Source organism: Halichoeres trimaculatus, unplaced genomic scaffold (assembly GCF_033239565.1).
Source record: "Halichoeres trimaculatus isolate MK-OKI-2021-1 unplaced genomic scaffold, fHalTri1.1 fHalTri1_scaffold_23, whole genome shotgun sequence".
NCBI classification, from domain to species: domain Eukaryota; kingdom Metazoa; phylum Chordata; class Actinopteri; order Labriformes; family Labridae; genus Halichoeres; species Halichoeres trimaculatus.
Window position 1 is genome coordinate 3,919,797 of NW_027437201.1, and position 19,518 is coordinate 3,939,314.

Consider the following 19,518-nt stretch of genomic DNA (forward strand, 5'->3'; position numbering starts at 1 on the left):
GATCCACATCCGTGTGAGAACCTCCTGCAGTGTTTTTAGCAGCACCCTCCTTCTACTCAGACCCCATCCTGATGGAGTGAGTTTTCAATTCAAGGGCCTGGCAACAAGCCAGCATGTTACAGCTCAATTAGGTCCCATTATTCTCCTCCAACAAGGGGTAACTTGCACTTCTAGTATGTTGATAAACATGTCTCCGCAATTTATCCCCTAACTGTGGCATAGTGAGGCTGTCTGGCGGTAAAGGGACTGCATCCTCGTTTCACAGAGAGGCCGCGAACAACAGCCGCAGGACAAAAAACAACAACAACAGCGTCGCCAAGCTGAGAGATGAAAATGCATATCTGAAAAAAAAAGAGAAAGAGACGGACACGCTTTGCCACTTAGAGAGGAATTATCCAACCCCACCATTAGATAAAGAGCTTATCACTGCAGAAAATTACCACCTCCACTGAGCACCATCCGTTTAAAGGAGAGGCACACTGTCATTGACTTAGAGGATAAACTCCAGGTTTCATACGACAGGAGGAAGAAAAGCTAACATGATACTCCTCAAAGTGCCCAGAGCTGATACAATCCTGCCAACACTGGATCTCTAGATAACAATACTAGATATAGGGTCTGGAATTGATAAGACTTTATCAATACTAATGCTCTTATCGATCAAATTCTTTATCAATTCCCTCATCAATTCTTCTTGTGACTTTTCTCTGTAAAACAGTACATTGAGTTTATAAGGGAATAAATATGTAATTTGTCACCAGATCTGGATTTCTCTTGGGGTTAATATACAGAAATAAGCAAAAATAGTTTGTCATGTGATGTTAATGTAGTGTTTTGACTGAAGTAAGCCATCTAGTGTCTCGAAGTGGTAATAGCAATATTCTAAGTTGTTTGGAACCTTGCTTTAGTTATGAAGCCAGCCATCAGCCTTCATGTCGCTTTTCTTTCATTTCCCTGTGAATATTTGACGACTGGAGTTTTCAGTATTTCTTACAAAGAGTAACTGTGATATGTCTCTGCTGAAAGTTGAAATTTTATTCTGAAGTGAAGTTATACCAATGTATGCTAACTGCTAGCATATCAGTGCAGTTTTCCATTTATGCTAGCATCAAGCTAGCCCTATTTTGTTTATTGGAGATTTATAACATGTTGACCGTAGTGAATAGGAATCTCCTGTGAGAGAGTAATGTACATTTCTTTGTGAGTTCTACAGTAGAACTTCAAAATAAAAATCCTGAATCAGAGTTTATTTGGTAAACTATTATCATCTGCTAAGCGAAGATAGCAGTGGCAGACTAGAGAACTAGAAGTAAGGTCCTGCAGCTCTGCATAGTGTAAAGAATTAACAAGGGAATCGTTGAGCACAAAGGCTAATGATATTGATGGGTTGAACCATTTCTTATAAATTCTTATCAGAAACCGATTTACGATTCCCATCCTTAATTAGATGTTAGCAAACCGCATACTGACACTTATAGTATATAACTGCATTGGATAGCCAACATTAAATACAGGACAGTGGTTTTGGTGCCAAAACAGATTCTAATTCTGATATCAGACTATAAAGATGAGTATTGTTACAGATACTGGTCCTGACATCAGAGTACACTAGTACCCTGACTTACGAGTGTCCCGACTAAGAATTTGAGCCACAAGTCATCCCTCTGACAATTTTTGCTGCAACATCTGCCTAGTAACCCGTATTTCACTTGTTCACTTTAAGCCATCAGCTCACAGTAAAAGCATCAGTGTTGAACTTTCAGACTTAATTCAACTGTACAAGCTTTTGTGGGAAACAGCTGCAGATAAAAGTAAAGCAAACGTGCCGAAAAGGGCAAAAAATCATCCAATAAGATTCAGTTATTCAGTTCTTTTCCTCCACCTCCACCAGCATCTTCAAGTTGTCTGATCTCCACAGTAAATGCTGAACATCACACTAAATAATTAACCAGTTTATTGCTGTACATTCTATTTTATTGTGTTTTATACAATATTTATTATTTATTAGTACATTTTTCTAATTTAAAAACGTAACCAAAAAACTGCAGTGAATTTTGGGGGTCTATTATGGAGTAATGGCATTTCCATTCATTTCAACGGGGAAAACTGATTTTACTTATGAGTAATACGAGTGATGAGCTCCGTTACAGGACAAACTGAACTCATAACGGCTGTACCAGAACAGCTGTAGTCATATCAATCAGTCAGTAATCCATTACAAAGATGTTTTAAAGGGACTCATCTCTTAGTTGTTAAAACAATAATCTAATTTCTTTCTGACAGGCTAGTCAAAAGGTCAAAAGCACTCATAAAAGTGCTCAAAATTTAGAACACAGCCAACGCAGCATCACAGAGCCCCTGGGTACACAGTTTTAAACCAGTTTGCAGAGTCTGACTGAGCTTAGCAGAGCTAGCACCACCAGCCTACAGAACCCAATGCAGGTTAACTTCCACACACCTGTGTTTTTTTCTAGTTTACCCTGCCTACACTGAGCTTCATAACCTTTTGTTAGATCAAAATACTGCCATGCATCAAGATGCCATCTGTTCTCGTTTACATCCAGGTAGTAGAGCATGATAGCATTATGGCAAACCATATGGCTGGCGTTTCAAGCTTTCAAACTGTTACAAAGTAGTATGGGAGGTTGATCCTCTGATTACTCTCCTTTGGAATCATCTACCAGGCTGGGTCCATGAGGCTGACACTCTCTGGCTCAGGTCTTGACCAGCTCTTAGCCATGCTACTTTAGGCTCAGGCTACATCTTTTGGGAGTCAGGAGCCTCCTGACTTGTCTTGTAGGATTATTGCTGTGGACAGCCTGGACCTGCTCATGTTTTGGGAAGGGTCTTAAGATAACATTTATCGGTGTGACTTGGATTGATTAGTTGTGTAGTCATTTCACTGTTTACTACAGATACAATTACTAATATCATTGATATTGGAAAACCAAAACTGGCATATTTGCCTCTAATGATGCTTTAAACAGGATATTTTTAAGACGTCCTGTGATAATTCCAATCAATGCAACAATCAATTACTAAATCTTATCTTTATCCCCAAACAAACCAACTATTTTTCAGGTAAAGAACAAAACAAAATGCTACCAAACAGTGTTTTCACATCCATACTCTCCATTTAAAGCTGCTGGAATAAGGTAAACAAGGAGAGGATACAGGAAATATTTATTCTCTTCCTCCTCCTTCGTCCCAGTATCTTTGAGGACAGTGCAGATGATGAACACTGAAAGGATTCCTGTTTTCTCTCCTCTCCTCCCACAGACGGCCTTTCAATAGACTCATCTGCTTCCCTCCCTGAGAAGAAGCCAAAAACTGGTGATAACTGTTTTAGCGGTAGCTCTTCAAAATCACAACGACCGCTCTGGAGTGAATCAATCTGCCGTTTGATGCTACAGAGCATCTTCTTGCTCTGTTTACATTGTGTCTCCCTGGCGGCTAGGGGTCTCTGTCTTCCATAAGGAGAGGAGCTGATCCTGTTTGCCTTGAAGAGAGTCCCTGGGGCCTTGGCTGAGTCTGAGCCGTATTGATATTCTGGTGCTCAGCTGTGCAGCCTGATGGTCAGCCATGGTGAAGGGCGGTAAACGCATCTGCTAGGACGAGATGGGTGGTTCAGTAACCGGGTCTGCGGCTTCCAGCTTTACTCCGTGTCATAAAGCCCGAGGGAGGCATGACAAATGACGAGGGCTGCATCCCTGACAGTTGTTCAATGCTCTTTCCAATGGTAATGCGTCCCCCACCCCACCTTTCACCACACATTCAGACAGGAGGTGGAGAGATAAACTGTGCTGATTAAATGCCTTCATTCTGTCTCTTCTTGCCCAAACAAAAACAAAGTGCCTCTGCCTCAGTAGTGCCAGCTCAAACAAATTAAAACAACTACTTTCTCTCCCCTTGGTCACACCATTTCAGCTTCTGTCTCCACTCCATACAATAGAAAAACAAGCTAGACTTTATAAATGTTACTTATACAACTTCAATACAGTTAAAGAGGGGGTATTAATTAAAGAGGGGGTATCATGAGTTGTCATATTTTAACCAAGGATATAGAGTAATGATGCTAGATGTTCCTTTTACATGTGTGCACATTTTCAAACCACTGAATATTTATGTTTTATTGAAATCTCTGCTTCATTCTGGAAAATAGCACAAGATATTCCTGAGATCTTTATGATACGTGCTGAAAAAGTGAGGCTGTCAAATAATTTCAGATCTTGTCTATAGGGATGGGTACCGAACTAGGTACTTATACAGGCACTGACCGAATTCTGTCAAAAGTACCGGGTACCAATTCACGTAAAATCAAAAGGTACCATGTTTAGGTACCTAAACACATCCTTGTGACTGTGAGGGAGTGGAAGAGTAGGTGATTTTCTATGCTGGACATAAACACAGCATTGCAAGATTACATACTGACGAATAAATATGTTAAGTTGAAAAAAATGTATATTTCATTGCTAAACAAATTGTTATTTTTTTACCACATAAACACAAAAAAGTACCGAAAATTGGTACCGTTGAGTACCGGTACCGATTGCCGGGTACCGGGCAATCGTACCGTATCGTTTCAAATATAAAAGGTACCCATCCCTACTTGTCTAGGACATGATGCCTTAAACACTAATGTGGCTCTGCCCCAACAGGCCTCCAGAGGGCTGGCCAATCAAAGGGACGGGGTATTGTGGAACGAGGAGTCTTAAAGAGACAGCAGCTAAAAGGAAATGTTCCAGACAGAGGCTGTAATAAGAGTTTTCCAATATTAGCGTGAGATGAATAGGGATTTCTTTCTGCTGTAGATAGTGTAAAGCTACTTCAGGGGTTCCAGAGTGACAGCTTTATGCTTAAAAAAAAAAGTATAGTACTCCCTCTTTAATATGGGTACTTTAGGCTAAGGGGCCATGTACACAGCAATGGTTTTAGGACGGGACGCAAAAGTATTGTTGCGATTCAGTCTCTCGTTTACATGGTAATTGCAATATAGCAGTCTAAAAAATGGAAAATTTGAATGGCCTCCTGGAAGTTTTCTGAAATACCCTGTTTCTGAGTTCTGGCTGTCCGGTGTTTGGTGTTGCAACTTAAATTGTCATTCGCCAGCCTGGACAACAGTGGAGGATTACTGTGTTGGGCTTATGCTGCTGAATGTGCTGACTCCACTTCTGCACTTCTCCTGTTTTCTTAAATAGCAGCTGGTGAGACTTCTTCTGGTCTGTAGAGAGGTGTGTCTCTACAGTTATAGCGCTAACTACAGGCCCGGCATGCATACTACAGCATTTTCAGTTCCTCAGCGTTTCTGTGTAAACAAAGATTTATTTCACTCTGTCTTTTGCGTTTTTAGCTGAAATGTTGTCACGTAAACTGGGGCTTAATTTCAGTATTTGTCTGAAAAGGCTGCATATTGGCAAACACTTGCAGTACAAGGGGGAAAATTCATTATATCACATACATACATTGTGATGCTATAAACTAGGTGATATGTGACTCCCTTCTTCCTGTCGGAGTCGTTATCACCAAGAAGTAACTCCTGGTTTTCAAAAGGAAGCCAGTGCTGCAGTTCCTCAAGAGTCCACTTGAGGCTGGCTCCAAAAGCCAAAGAACTCCTATCAACACATGTTAAAATACCAACTTTTCTTCAAAATTTACCCTGTAGCTCTTTTTTCCTTGGTGCACACTTGTTTCAGAGATATTACAACCAAGTTCTGTCATGTTGACTGATAGTTTATGAGGCTTGAGGCAGAGCAAAACTCCATGTCTTGGTCTGTTTCTGGGTTGGATTTAAGTAGTCTGTGTTTTGAAAATGAAAATGTCTATTGTTTAGCATAAATAAAACCCCTCTTCATAAAGGAAAGGATAACACCACTGAGAGTAGGTCCATGGTTGATCTGGTCTACCGATGGTAGGGTGGTTGGAAGCGTCAAAGTACTGCCACCTAGTGGCCCAAACCAACCCAACCTAGAGCATTTTGGAATTAATTGCTGCTTGTAGATGTGATCACCAAAGTGAAGGTTCCCATAAAAAAACTGTCATCAGAAGGAGTGTTAGATTTTTCACTACAGCCCAACATTTTTCCTAATCACATCCATCATAATCCAGAAGACTTGGAAATGAAATATGTGTTTTTACAACCTATCAGTGACTGTCCGTTTAAATCATCCTTCAATATCATCTTATCATCTTGCATCCTTTAATAGATGATGACTTGTTGGTGCTTTCTAAACAACCTGTAGGACAGAATTACCCTAAAAGACACATCATGAATCGCTCCTCTTTAAAAGGTCACTCCTGCACTTTCCCTGCTCCAGAAACACTTCCCTCCTCTTGTCACATTTCTCCCTCCCTCCTTCGTTCCCTCCGTTAACTGGCAGGAACGCTGCAGTGGAGGCAGCAGGTAACGCAGATGCCAAGAGCTCCTCTGATCCCGGGCCCTGCCTCTCCTCCCTCTCTGCTGTGTATCTAACAGACACCTGCTCCCTCGTCATCCCCTGGACTCCCACCTGGCTCGGCCCACATGGCTCCGGCTCCTCCAAAGCTCCAAACAAGGAACGAAAACACATTACATTATCAGGGCTACATCCTCACTTATACCCACACTTTCTGTAAAAACAGGGTCCAATCTCCTGCTATAAACCTGTCGGAAAAGATTAACAGCCCCCAATAGGCTTGTTTGAAGACATTTAGCCAGAAGGGCTGAAAGGAGAACAAAGACCATGCGCAAACTAACAAGAACAGCTCTAGTGGGCTGCGCTCTCTAGTTTCTGAGGGGGCTCTATTCACATTCTCCCCCCACTCCTCCCCACCTCCTCCCCCTGCTCCCTCTTTTTCTTTTTGGCCAGAAAGGTCTGAATGGACACAAGCTTCCTGCAGGCCAAAGTCAATTAAAATGAGAGAGAGTCTAGGGTGCTGGAGTATCCCTGGTTACTGGAAGCACCCAAGAGGTGGTGGTTTGAGCCAAAGAACTCTCCCAGAGTATTCCCAGAGCTGTAAAAATCTGGAGTTTGCAGAGCAGTGTACGAAAACTGTACAAATATCTGGATCTGTGATTTCCAAAGGCTCATCAAGTGGTGGACTAACCTGTGAAGTACCAGCTGGGCTGTAAATCAGCTCCCTCCCTGCCTCGCCTGGCACACATCAAACCCCCTCTTTGTCTCCTCACAGATGCCGCAAATTGTTCCTGAATGCCAGTTTGATAATGAAACTGAAGCCACTCGTCAATCACCCGGCCTTTTTAAAGGAGCTAACAGGTTACGGACCTGTCAAGTCGTGACGGAGCAGAAATGTGCTTCCAGTTCATCCACGGACGGGTGGATAATCAACACCTGGTGCACATCCCTCCTCTCTGGATCACCTTCTGGATTCTTCCACACTTCAGCACCGGAGCGGGTGTTAACTGGCTGCCGCGGAGCGCAGTCTGTAAACCCACTTCATTAGCTGGAGACTTTTAAAGTTGTGTGAGTCATTTGGTGACAGATATCAGGGTGAGTGAGGCTTCAGAAAGCTGATGGAGTGGGAATATGTCTGCGTCAAAGTGTGACGAAGGTTTCTCATCAAGAGGAAGCACAAATTGAAAGATGTGTGATGTTTAAGATCAAAAAGCACTAAGAGTTATAAAACAAGCCGTCTATCTAGGCCAGACAGCAGCCTCCTGTCTGCACCTCATCTTTGTCTGCTGCTTTTCTTCCTCTCTCTGGAAAGTCGGGGATGTTGGAGTCTTGTCAATGAGTACTTAGGCTCGTTGCCTCATGGGGAGCGAGACTTGCTGGCGAGGTTTTATGGCCCATTTCAGAGCTGTCCCAGCTTAAATACAGCCTCCTGCTGGCCACATGGCCGCAATGTCGTGCCATGTCCATCCGGCAAAGAGGAGAGCAGGGAGGAGAGGAGGGAGGAGAGGGGGGCGCTTGGCTCGCAGCCATAAAGGTTTTAGTGAGGCCACGAGCATATGTGGCCATGTGGAGGCAAGCGGCACAAGGAGGAGAAGAAAGGCTGCGGATTTGGTGTTTCTGGGTTGCTGCTCTGACATCCTGCGTTTTCGTTGCTGAATCAAAAAACCACAGATTGGAAAGCCGCCTCTCGTACCTCTTCCATTCCCTCGTCTCCTGATGTAACAACTCCAGGATTAAAATAATACTTTGTGGAGCAAATTTCTATCTTTACAGATAAAAAAAATGTAGCATTCGTGAACAACAATGAACATGTCAAAGATAAGACACTTATCCATGAATAAGATCTATCTCCACAGATTCTCCAATAAGATTACACTCGTTCACAAAACCCACTTGGCGCTGACTGAATACCCACCACAACCAGATACAATACACAAGCTCAGGATAATTCATGCAGATCTCATCTCTCACTCACATTTCTTGGTCATGGCTTCACAGGAACCAAACCCTCACAAACACAGGCCATAATCTCCCCTGGCACATGCAACAAATCTCTTCATTAAAATCAGGGCATGGCATGAATCACAGAAGTGGAAATCTATAGCATTTCAGCCCCCTGCTGGGAATTAATTCCTCCTGCATTAAAGCCAAACATCTCCCCCTCTCCACCAACATTAGAAGCCTCAATCTGTTACAGTACGATGCTACATTAAGCTGATTGGGCGCAAACCTGCATCTTTATGTGTTAATTCAGGGGCGAAAATCTGGCGGAGCGTGACGTCAGGTTTAGGTGGTTTCCTGCACGGCTGAGGCAGTGGAGTGGAAGTCCTCAGCATTAAATTTACACTGGTTAAGGTGACATATGTATTCTATCTGTGTTTTACATAACTTAGCAGATTCTTTAAACTTGTGCAAGTTTTTGGAGTGTATTCAATGTCATTTTTAAAATTCTTTCTATTTTACACAATAAGCATACATAAAGGGGATCCTTTCACAATGCACTTGTTAACCATATATCTTCTAAGACCATTTCCTCAGGAAGAAAATCATCCTTATTTAACTCTTTGTGTTATCTCATTAACGTTATCCAATTATTTCATACTGTACATTACAATTGCATTCAAAGTAGGGCTGGGGGTAAACGATTATTTTTAAAATGATTAATCAGGCGATTAATGTATCGATTAGTCGATTAATCTAACGATTAATTTGACGATTAGTCTAACGATTATTTTTCTGTTGTTCAATTATTTCAAAACCATAATGTACCCCAAATAAATGCCAAAATGATCTCTTTCATAACAGTTGATTAAACAACACTGTTTTGCACACCAAAATGCAAAATATAGAATAAAATTATAAAAAATAAAAAGGCCAGTCGGTTTACTCTTATAGTCAAAGTGAAACATAGCTAAGGACAACTCATAAATAAATCAAATTAATACACAATAAGAGATCATTACAGTTTAGGCAGTGCATGTATCACTGGTGCCCATTGTTTAAGGAATGTATCTGTTTTGAGCTGTAACTTTGCAGTGATTTTCTCCATCATTAAAACAGCTTTAACTATGTTACTCCATCGCATAATGCTGGGGGGAAGTAGTCTCAACCAGGATGCAGTTATTCTTTTTTTTGTTTGTTATTAAGATTAACAAAATCCTCAGGAAGAAATTAATTTCCCATTTTTGATTTTATAAAGAGGTGAAAACAGGCGACTGAAGCAGCATCTTGACATCCCAAAACTCAGACTTCCCTCAATGATATTTTATCCTTTCATCTTTTCTAGATTTGGCTTTTCATCACATTTCATAAAGGCCAAACTTTACTTTTCATTCTGATTGGCCGAGCTTTAACTGTTTTGTTTGATTCTTGTTTGACACAAATCTGATTGAGCCACAACCACCTTAAAAGTCCAGAACAAATGTGTTTCTTCAGGATATCAAGAGAGGAATGACACCTGAATTGCTGAAAACATTCTGCAAATGGGTAAAAAAATCATTATGTAAACTTTCTTGAAATAAGAATGTCTTGATTCTTTACAAGCAATTTAGGTGTCATTTTTTCTCTTTTAATATCCTGATGTTTGACATTTTTCTGGACTTGTAAGGTGAATGGGGCTCATATCTTGTCTAATAGGACATTTTTACGCAAAAAGAAAAACACGTGAGACCAATAAGCTAATTCAAAAAGTTAGCAACAGTTGAATGTCTGCAGGATCTGCACTTTGATAGCTAAAAATACACTACAAGTTTATTTTATTTTATTTTTTTACCAGATACAGAGAAAAACTATTTTCTTCATAATGCACCTAAAATCCCCAAATCTCCCCTAAAACTCTAAGAACCGATTGTCCAAGTGTCAGTCTTTCACCTGACCGAGCTAAAGGTTGTCAAATTTTGCCATCTGCACACAGAGTGTGTTTTCAGCGCAGCTCTCCTGCGCCCAGATTACCAGACGAGCAGACCTGCAAAGAAGCAGCTTACAGGAGCCAGACTGCTTCCCCGAGCAACAGGCTGCTCTTAACCACGGCCCAGCCTTAAGCCCTCGTCTACAATGATACTAATTAGCCACGGAGCAGATGTGCCTGCTCTCGTGCCCACCTCAGGGTGCTGGGCAGAGCCGGTTGTGTCACAGTGGCATACGCTGGTGGCAGAGTCACCTGTGACCTTTTCACAGTGGGCCTGGGGTCAGAGCCTCCCTTTAGAGGTACAGTGAGAACAGACTCTGGAGGAGGATGTCAGGGTCAGGTCCCAGCACCCCTCAGGGCTCATTAAAGAGATCCATATGTGCTGCAGAGCAGGGTCTGAATCAGGGCTGCCTCAGGAGGAACACGCCGGACGCTTGGGATGGAGTCAAACTCAAGATGGTTCATTGTGAGCGAGCTGATTGGACAAGGCCGATGACCTCAGGAACAGGAAGATTATTTTCTAACATCAGTTTCAGTTTCTGTCTCATGACTTCAAATTTAGTCCTAAATTACCATGACTCTTTGTTTTCATCTTTTAGTATTTTTTGGATCTTTTTTTTTTTTCAAATCCTTTGAAAAATGCAAAAATGAAAGCTAAGCAATTTGGGAGTGAATTATTTCCCCCATTATTTGTCAAATTTTCTTAAATAAGATTGGTTTATTGAGAGAAAAATAACAAATACATTGACCTTACCTCATTGGCAAATTTTTAAAGTGATCCAGGAGTTACTTTTCTCTTCATATTTTGAAATTAGACATTTTTCTGAGCTTGTCAGGTGAATGTGGCCCAACTTAGGTCTAATAAGACAACTTTTACAAAAGTAAACAAATAATTAATATTAATATAATAATAAAAAATAATTTTTTGCAGCTTTTTATTTTCACTTTTTCTAAGTTTCCGTTAAGTTTCTCATATAAACGTAATTAACAAAAACATATCAAAGAAAATGTGGATAAAAAAGGTCAAATTTCAGTCTTAAACTTTGTCAAAAATTTAAAGACATTTTACCACATACTGAACATTTTGCACAGTGAGGCTTAAAAATTATGTTTATGTTTATAAATAATTTTGAACAAATTTATTTTTTAAATTATAATTTTTTGTTGTTGATAATTTCAGGAATTCTTGAGTCCAAAATATCATTTTTTAGTCTTTTTTAAGCCTATTTAAAAAATAAAAATACAACCAGGTTAAATCTGTTCAACGTCAAATTTGATTTACCCTTAATCACACCACTTTTCCTAGTTACCTTACTTTGAATTGTGAGGTTTCCTTTCATTACGCTGGTTTGTTTGTACCCTCTGTTTACAAACCTCTCTACAATGAGAAGATGGTTGGTGTAATTCACATAAACAACGTGAACTTCTTTAGGGCTTTGAACCATGACACAGGCAAAATGATAAAAAGGTGTATGACATGCTCCATATACGTTTAAACTTCAACAGACAACACCACAGGAGCCACTCAGCTTTTATACAATGACCAACTGAAAGAAGCACATCTGCAGTCAGTCCATGTTCAGTGTGTTGACACAGTCCAGCGTGAGGACGTAATGCGGGTGCTGAGATGAGGATGGTTTGCTCTGATTCAGCCAGTGTGTATGAGTTTCCTGAGCAGTACTGTGACACACAGCAAAGTACCTGAGTCAGACTGACACCTCCTGCAGCAGCTGGTTTCTGTAGGGTTCAAATTTCACATTTTACTGGACTTACACACACATTTCTCAGTTCAAGTACACACACTTTACAGAGACTTCCTCTCTTATTAAGTGGACGGTTAATGAAGCAGATAACTCACAAACTTAGACAAAAGAGAGAAAATACTACACTTCGAGAGTATTATAGTCAAATTTTATCAAACTTTTACATCTCATAGTACAAAACAATGATCATGTCTTGTTGCAGTAGAATTGAGGGTTGTCTATTTATGATAGTGACACTAAAAGCACAGACTACCAGAGGTGTCAAAGTATTCACGCTTGTTACTCAAATAGAAATAATAGATACTGGGTTTAAAAAGACTTTTGTAGAAGTTGAAGTATAAACTGAAGATTTTTTTTTTTAGTAAAAGTGTAAAAACACTGGTTTCAAAACTACTGAAAGTATAAAGTAGGCTGTGCCAAAATGGGCTGTAGTGCTAATCTAGGCTAGCCAAATTGTTAAATTATATTATTAAGACACTATCACAACACCCCAGTGTTTCCCCTATTTTTTTTTTTTTTGTTTATTTGTTTGGGGGGGGCTGTCACCCCATGTCAACATATGGCGCCTGATCAAAGCATAAGTAATTTAAAGTCACTGTAGACAAATTGGCAGATGATTATTTTCCTACAAGAGCCACTGTTCTTAGTGGGTGCTGTTTTCTGCTTTGTGCCACTGGCTCTGGGTCTTCATGTTGAATGACTGACATGATGTACAGTGTGTTCACCTTGCTATGGTTAAATAAATGTTGAACTGAGGACTTCAGTATCTTGTATTATTTAAACTCATGCTCAGGCAGTTACGAGCAGTTTCAGCCAATGATTTACAGTTACCTCTCTCATAGACCTTATTCCTTTATTTAACAGACTAAAAAGCTCTATCTTATGCATCTTTTTTACTTAACGAGATTTGAATTCTGTCTTTATGTGGTCACGGGTTCACAGTTCTCCTCTGCAAATGCATGCAGATGCACCAATCCCACTTTTCTTGTATCAATTCCCAAACCTGGGCTTTGGGTATCTACCAATACCAATACCAATCAGATACCAGTATTAATTAATAACCTGCATCCCCCACTGTGGGAAAAGACTGGTGTTTTGAGTAAAAGAGTACATTTAGAATTACTGAAGTTGATATATATTAAAACTATAAGTGTTTGAATGTTAATAGCACTTTGGTAAAAACAAAGCTTCAGAACTTACAGAAATTACCCCTCAATTGTAAAATTTTATATCCTGTAGACTTAATCATAGTTTAACCTCAGTGTCAAGTTTGTATCGGTGCATCCCTACTGCTTACTATATCACCCACGGTAGTGATCGCAGCCACATAAACAAGAAAAACTGAAAAAAATCTCTGCCTTTTCGAGCACTTTCAGTACCAATCAGTTTCAAGTATTTGACACAGCTGTAAAGTCACAACAGTCCGGATTATTATCATCAGGTTATCATCGGTAAAACTGCATGGCTGGAGCTATGTTAAAGCAACCTGTACATTCAGCTAATAAATAAACCTCATCAGCTGCCCATCGATGTCTGTCCATTGCTGTTATTGTGATATAGAACACTAAACCTCAAAGAAAAAGATCAGCACAATTTCACAACTAAGTGAGAGAAAAGCATCTCCAGCGCGGAGAACAAGGGATCCATTGAAGCCGACGAACAACAGTAATGAATAGTTGGAAGAGTGCAGCCCAGCACTGCACAGCAAGCCAGACATCTCTTTACCAACAGCGCCTGTTGCAAAACCTCTCTTGTCTTAGCATGTTGGGAGCTGTTCCACAGACACGTTTCAGGAAAATCTGAATAATTGCCCAGACCAGGACTTTACTGTAGAGCTCAACAAAGCCGCTCTTAGAGGAGAGGGAGGAAAGAGAAACAATAAAGAAATCAGCGAGCCAAGATAATCCTCACATGAGGTCAGTGTGAGAAAAAAAAGACACCAGCTGAATTTCTTTGTCGTGGGCGGTCATTAAAGGAATATTCCACCCAAAAAAATTAAAAAAAGTATTTTGCTTGTTAAATGGTATAAGAAATACTCTCAGATAAAAATTTGATGAATGGGACTTTTCAAAATAAAAGTCTTAGAAAGCGGTTCTCAAACTTTCAGCCTGTAGGGACTGTAAACAAATGGATAGCTAGAAATAAAATACATCAAGGTGTGCCAGATTGATTCAACTGCTAGATAAGTTCTTTTTTCTAGCACTTAAAAGTTGCTAAAATTAGCACTGAAGTGTCCTCTACCTGTTGTTGGCAACCTATAACTGTTTTCAATAAGTTAGTGTCAACATTTAAGCTAGTATTTGTCTATCAAAGAAAAAACAGGATTTTCTTTAATGTGAAAATAGAGAAAAAACAAAAATGTGGACATAACGTAGGGTATTGTAAAAGCTATGGCTAACAGCAGCTAATGACATAACCAGCTTGCAAGTAAAAGAGGCTACCAATAAAAGCAGCTAACGAGTAGAAGCAGCTAATGCGTAAATACAACAAAGGATTGAAAAAGCTAACAAAATGGAGGAGCTAACACCTAAACGCTGCGAAGGCATGAAAGCAGCTAATGAAAACAGGCAGCTAATGTCTAAACATACATAGCTGGGCAGTAAAAGCAGCTAACAAATAGAAGCAGCTTAAGTCTAAACGCAGCAATGCAATAAAAGAAGCTAACAAATTGAAGCAGCTAACCCCTAAATGTAGTGAAGGAATAAAAGCAGCTAATTAATACAGGCAGTAAAGGAATAAAAATAGCTGAGGAACAAAAGCTGCTAATGTTTAAACACTGCAAAGGAATAAAAGAAGCTAAAAACTTGAAGCAGCTAACGCTAAAACACAGCTAAGGAGTACAATCAGCAGAGGAATAGAAGTGGCTAATGACTAAACCCAGCTATGCTATAAGAGCAGCTAACAAATGGAAGTAGCTAATGCCTGAATGCAGCTAAGGAGTAATAGCGGCTAATATGTAAGCGTAGCAGAGGAATAAAAGAAGCTAGCAAACAGAAGTGGCCAAGATACAAGCAGGTAACTAATTCCTGATAATACAAATGAATAAAAACAATTAAAACAGTTTTTCTTCAGTTTTTCTTTCAATTCAAGCTAAGTATTGTGGAATTTGTTTAGAATTTGGTTGTCTTTTTCTTATTAAGTAACATCTTAAAAAAGATTAAAATACAGTTCCCAAAAGCTGCCTAAAGCTTTATGATAACTTTTTCACATAAAACTGATGCAAATACTGGAAGTATCTCAGATTAATAATCTACAGTGATCCTTAATGTAGAGAAGAAACTTTAAGTTTTAGAAACACTGAGCAGTTAATGAATGTTATACTTTAATTTTGTCTCTGTATCACAGTTGTAATCAATCGTTGCTCTTTCAAACATATGTGTCTACTGTCAAAGTGCTGCTGATTGTCTTAATTTTGAGCCAGTTGCTCCTGTAATAGTCTCGCTCAGACCTGAATGGACCAGGAGAAACCCTGAATGAAGGATCTTAACCAGTGAATTACTACACAGGCAGAGAAATCCGTGCGTGTCCCTGCAGTGAGCCCGGCTGCTTGTGCCGTGTGGCACCAAGGGGAGTGGATGTGATAAACTGCCAAGAGTCTCGCGGAAAACGCCGCCTCAAGTAGGTCAACTCGACTCGGAGAGAGATAATCAAGGCCATTTTGACCCCTTCTGTGTGAGCTGTAAGTGGGTCAAATGCAGCAGTCAGCTGTTGCAACTCTATCACGCGGGCCGCTGCGAGGCACTCGTCATACTGTCAAACCCCATTCTGTTAGTTCAGAGCTTGGCAGGGTGCCCGCCTGCACCCACCGGTGCACCTCTTTGTGCACACACCCCCCTAAAGGGTAAAATAACATGAAGTTCCTCTGAGCTGCAGCAGATCCACCTTCACTCCTGTCACCAGATACACCCCGTGCAAACATGTCCCTCTCTAACTGCTGTTTCCTCCGTTGGACGGCTCGCAGCAGCACAGACTCCCCCTTTACTCCCCCTCTGTGCGTCTGAAATGCCACCCGCATTTCAACCAGACTAACTACAGCAATGTCCCTGCTTATTTCTCACTCTTCAGTGCACAAAAAAAGGGGGGACTCGTGTCTAGAAACACTTCTGAGCACAAATGTGCAACAGCAGAACAAAGGCGATACAGGGCAGCCTTAATCTCTGCACTACTGAAGCCAGCAGCTATTTTAAAGCTCTTTCCCTGTGTGTGTCTCCCTCTATCCCTCCCACCTTCCTCTCCTCTCTCTAACATTCTTCCTCCCTCCCTCCTCTTCCCCCTTGGTGTCTGAGGGCAGCAGCTCCTCTCTGTTTTCCTCTCCTCTCCTTCTCTCCCTGCGTGTCCAGTGACTGACTGCACAATACACATCAATTATTCATGGCTGCTCTCTCCGTTTCGCAGGCAAAAACCAATCACAGATGGAGTCATTGCTAATGGGCTCCTGCTGTACTTTGCCACCGGCTTCTTTGCACTCAAGCAACAAATACCCCAGAGACAATGAGAGGGGAAACAGGAGGGGTAAAAAAAAAAAGAAAAAAGAAAGAAGGAAAGGAAACTTCATACAGAAAGAGGAGAGGAGGAGGAGGACACACGTTTTTTGGTCAGAGAAGAAGAAAGGTGCGTATCGGCAGGAGTAATCCAGCAACATTTGGAGCCGGCTTCTGCAGCGTAAAGGGTTAAAGACAGAGAGGGAGAGGAGGGGAGAGAGGTGGGAGACAGGAGGAGGAGGAGGGGGGAGGACAGGCAGAGAGGCAGAGAGAGAGAAATGCTTATCTCCTCACCTCGGATGTATGCAGCAGTTATTGATGTATCTTCTTTTTCTGTCTAGTGATCCATTGCTTGCTCTCCCAATACACACATCACACAGAAGCAGCCACAGCCACTTCGCCAGAAGGGAGACAGGGAGGGGAGGAGGGAGGGGAGGAGGAGGGAGGGGAGAGAGGAGAAGAGAGGAGGAAAAAAAAAAAAAGCAGGCAGCTCACATTTCAAACCTGCAAAAGGGGGGTGGTGCTTAATGTGCTAGACAGCCTGTATGTTGGCCTGCGTCCAGAGCAACCAGTTTAAAAAAAAAAAAGCCCCAATCAATTGATTTAGAGCAGCATTTGTTACACAGAGGATGATCATCCCTGAGACGCGCCAAAAAAGTGGGCGATGGAAATGTTGCAGGTGGGTGCATTAAGACTTCAGCTCCCAAAATCTTGTCTTTGCATACAGTCAAGTTAATCCATCAAACGAGTCATTGTAATTAAGGAGCATGAAGGAGGAGGAGGAGGAGGAGGAGGAGGAGGAGGAGGAGGCTCAGTTTTGTGGCTTCCTTATGCGCACAGAGTTAGGATCAGAGAGGGAGGGGCCAATTAGAGCACATTTGTCTTTGGGCACACATGAGCCCGGGTAAGCTTTTGGATAAATAATTACACCCTCATGAAACATGTAAACTGTGGCCACCTGAGGCGGAGAATCCAACATCATCTGCAAACAGAAATACTCACACTCACTTTGAACAAGCCCGGCTAGTTCAGGCGTTCAATTAGGGCAGATATAACATTAAAAAGCACATATTTGCAAAAAAAAAGTTTAATGAAGCTTAATTCTGAGTGGCTCCTTAGACTTAAAATTCAATAAAAACTTTTTATACATAGTTCCAGGATGACGCTGCAGATGGTTGCCTCGGTACTTTACTCTCTTGTACTTTGTTGCACTTTGCTCTCCTTCCTTGGTCTCTTACACCACAAAAGACCTTGTAAACATTGGCTTTTTAAAGATAATTGGAGAATAGGGGCTATTCAGATCCTGATTCTAAGATTTTAGCCAGTTACAGTAAAATCAGCTATGTTATGATTAGTGACTTCAATATGTTTATTTTTAATACTGAAACCTAGTTGACACCAGCCAGTTGGTGTCAGCAATCAATTTCCTTCTGTCAAGAGAGCCTCTATTTTTGTTTTCAGCCTTAAAAAGTTTCAATGATTGATACACTGAGTATTGAAATAAGCTATTAAGTTAGTTTTGGGGCTGTTCATACCTTCATTCAGTGAGGGTGGGGCAGCTGATAGAGGAGGGGGCAGGGTAAGAGCGAGGAGTGATGTGGGCAAAAGGGGCTACAGACTGGGTTCAATACTGGGCTGGGTATATGCGAAATCCATTCACATAAATATTGGGATTTCTTGTTTTACAATTTTTAAATCAGGATTTTTTGAAAAAAAAAAAAAGTGTATTTTCAACTTTTGATCCTTCATTTTAGATTTTCTTTATAAGCTGGGTTGATAAAAAGTTACAGCTTTTCTCCAGCAGAGGGCGATTTTTTTTTTTTCCTGATGTGCATTTCTGGGGAAAATATGGCTCCTGATATAGTCTGTAGACATCGCCATCCAACTTTTTCACATGGTCTGATGTTAAAAAAGTGAACTCAAAGGCGCAAAAAATTGGAAATGTTTAAAAAAAATGCAATTTGATTCCAATTGGCACCCCAAAAAAATGTGAAAGGATCACATTAGAAGAAAAGTGTATCATCCCAGCTCTTACAGGTTCAGTTATTTTTGTTAAACCATGACAGAAACATGTACAGGACAAAATCAGAAAAGAAGTAAGCCATTACTTGCTTTGTCCACAGGAGGCGCTAGAGTTAACAGAAACAAAAGTTTCTTACAGGAGCTTTAAAGGGGGTGTTTTAAATCAAGATACAGCATTACATATATTTTTTTTCATTTATGCTATGATCTTTTATAAATAAAGTTTTAAATGCTTTATATTTATATGTATTTATTTATATTATACATTATATGATGCTGAGGTTGCATGATTGCATTGAAAGAGTTAGCATGTAGTTTTAAAAGCTAGATGAAAAATTCAATGTGAAGATGGCATTTTTTAAATGGACACTTTTTAAATAGACACTTTTTAATTGAAAAATAAATCAATTTTGACTATACTGATGCTTCATTTAGCTGCTTTTTCTTTCAGTTGAGAGATCTGTATTCCATTGACCCAATGTTAGATAAAGTCAAACCTTTGGAAAATTTGAGATTTTTTGGATATTTAATAATCATTTTTATCTTGTGGGGTCGTAAGGGATGTGATATCACATCAACAGCCTCAATGACACCAATCGTTTTTTTCCACTGCTTTTTTTATCATTCAAGAGGAGTCGCTCAGGATGAAACCAATCACCTCCTGCAGCCACACACACACACACACACACACACACACACACACACACACACACACACACACACACACACACACACACACACACACACACACACACAATAAGTGTGACAGCGACACAGACGAGAGGAAGGACAGACAGGCTCTTATCTCAGGTCTCTCTTGTCTGTGTTTGCTCTTCTGGTATTTACTATCAGCTCAGAGCGCGGCAGGTGACTTACAGCCCTACACCCCCCACTGCAAGTTAACACATCAATCACGACTGGGTGGAAGAATCCACACAAGGTGATTATACAGT

General features: G+C 40.6%; 2 protein-coding genes across 5 annotated transcripts in view; one reads left to right on the forward strand and one right to left on the reverse strand.

The window, feature by feature from the left end:
* The window catches only part of LOC141784809 (zinc finger MIZ domain-containing protein 1-like), a 166,704-nt gene that overhangs the window by 12,466 nt on the left and 134,720 nt on the right, over positions 1 to 19,518 (reverse strand). The window contains exon 1 of one of the 3 annotated variants that reach the window (XM_074662700.1): positions 16,838 to 16,937. The exons of 1 other annotated variant lie outside the window; for it this stretch is intronic. The gene's annotated coding sequence lies outside the window, so the exon portion shown is untranslated. Of the gene's footprint in view, positions 1 to 12,000; positions 12,031 to 16,837; positions 16,938 to 19,518 lie in introns of those variants that run through there. One more of the 3 variants, XM_074662701.1, reaches the window with a different exon arrangement.
* polr3a (polymerase (RNA) III (DNA directed) polypeptide A) overlaps positions 1 to 19,518 on the forward strand; it is a 307,538-nt gene that overhangs the window by 2,993 nt on the left and 285,027 nt on the right. The window contains exon 2 of one of the 2 annotated variants that reach the window (XM_074662697.1): positions 16,458 to 16,673. The exons of the other annotated variant lie outside the window; for it this stretch is intronic. The gene's annotated coding sequence lies outside the window, so the exon portion shown is untranslated. The remainder of the gene's footprint in view (positions 1 to 16,457; positions 16,674 to 19,518) is intronic. 2 annotated transcript variants of the gene reach the window in all.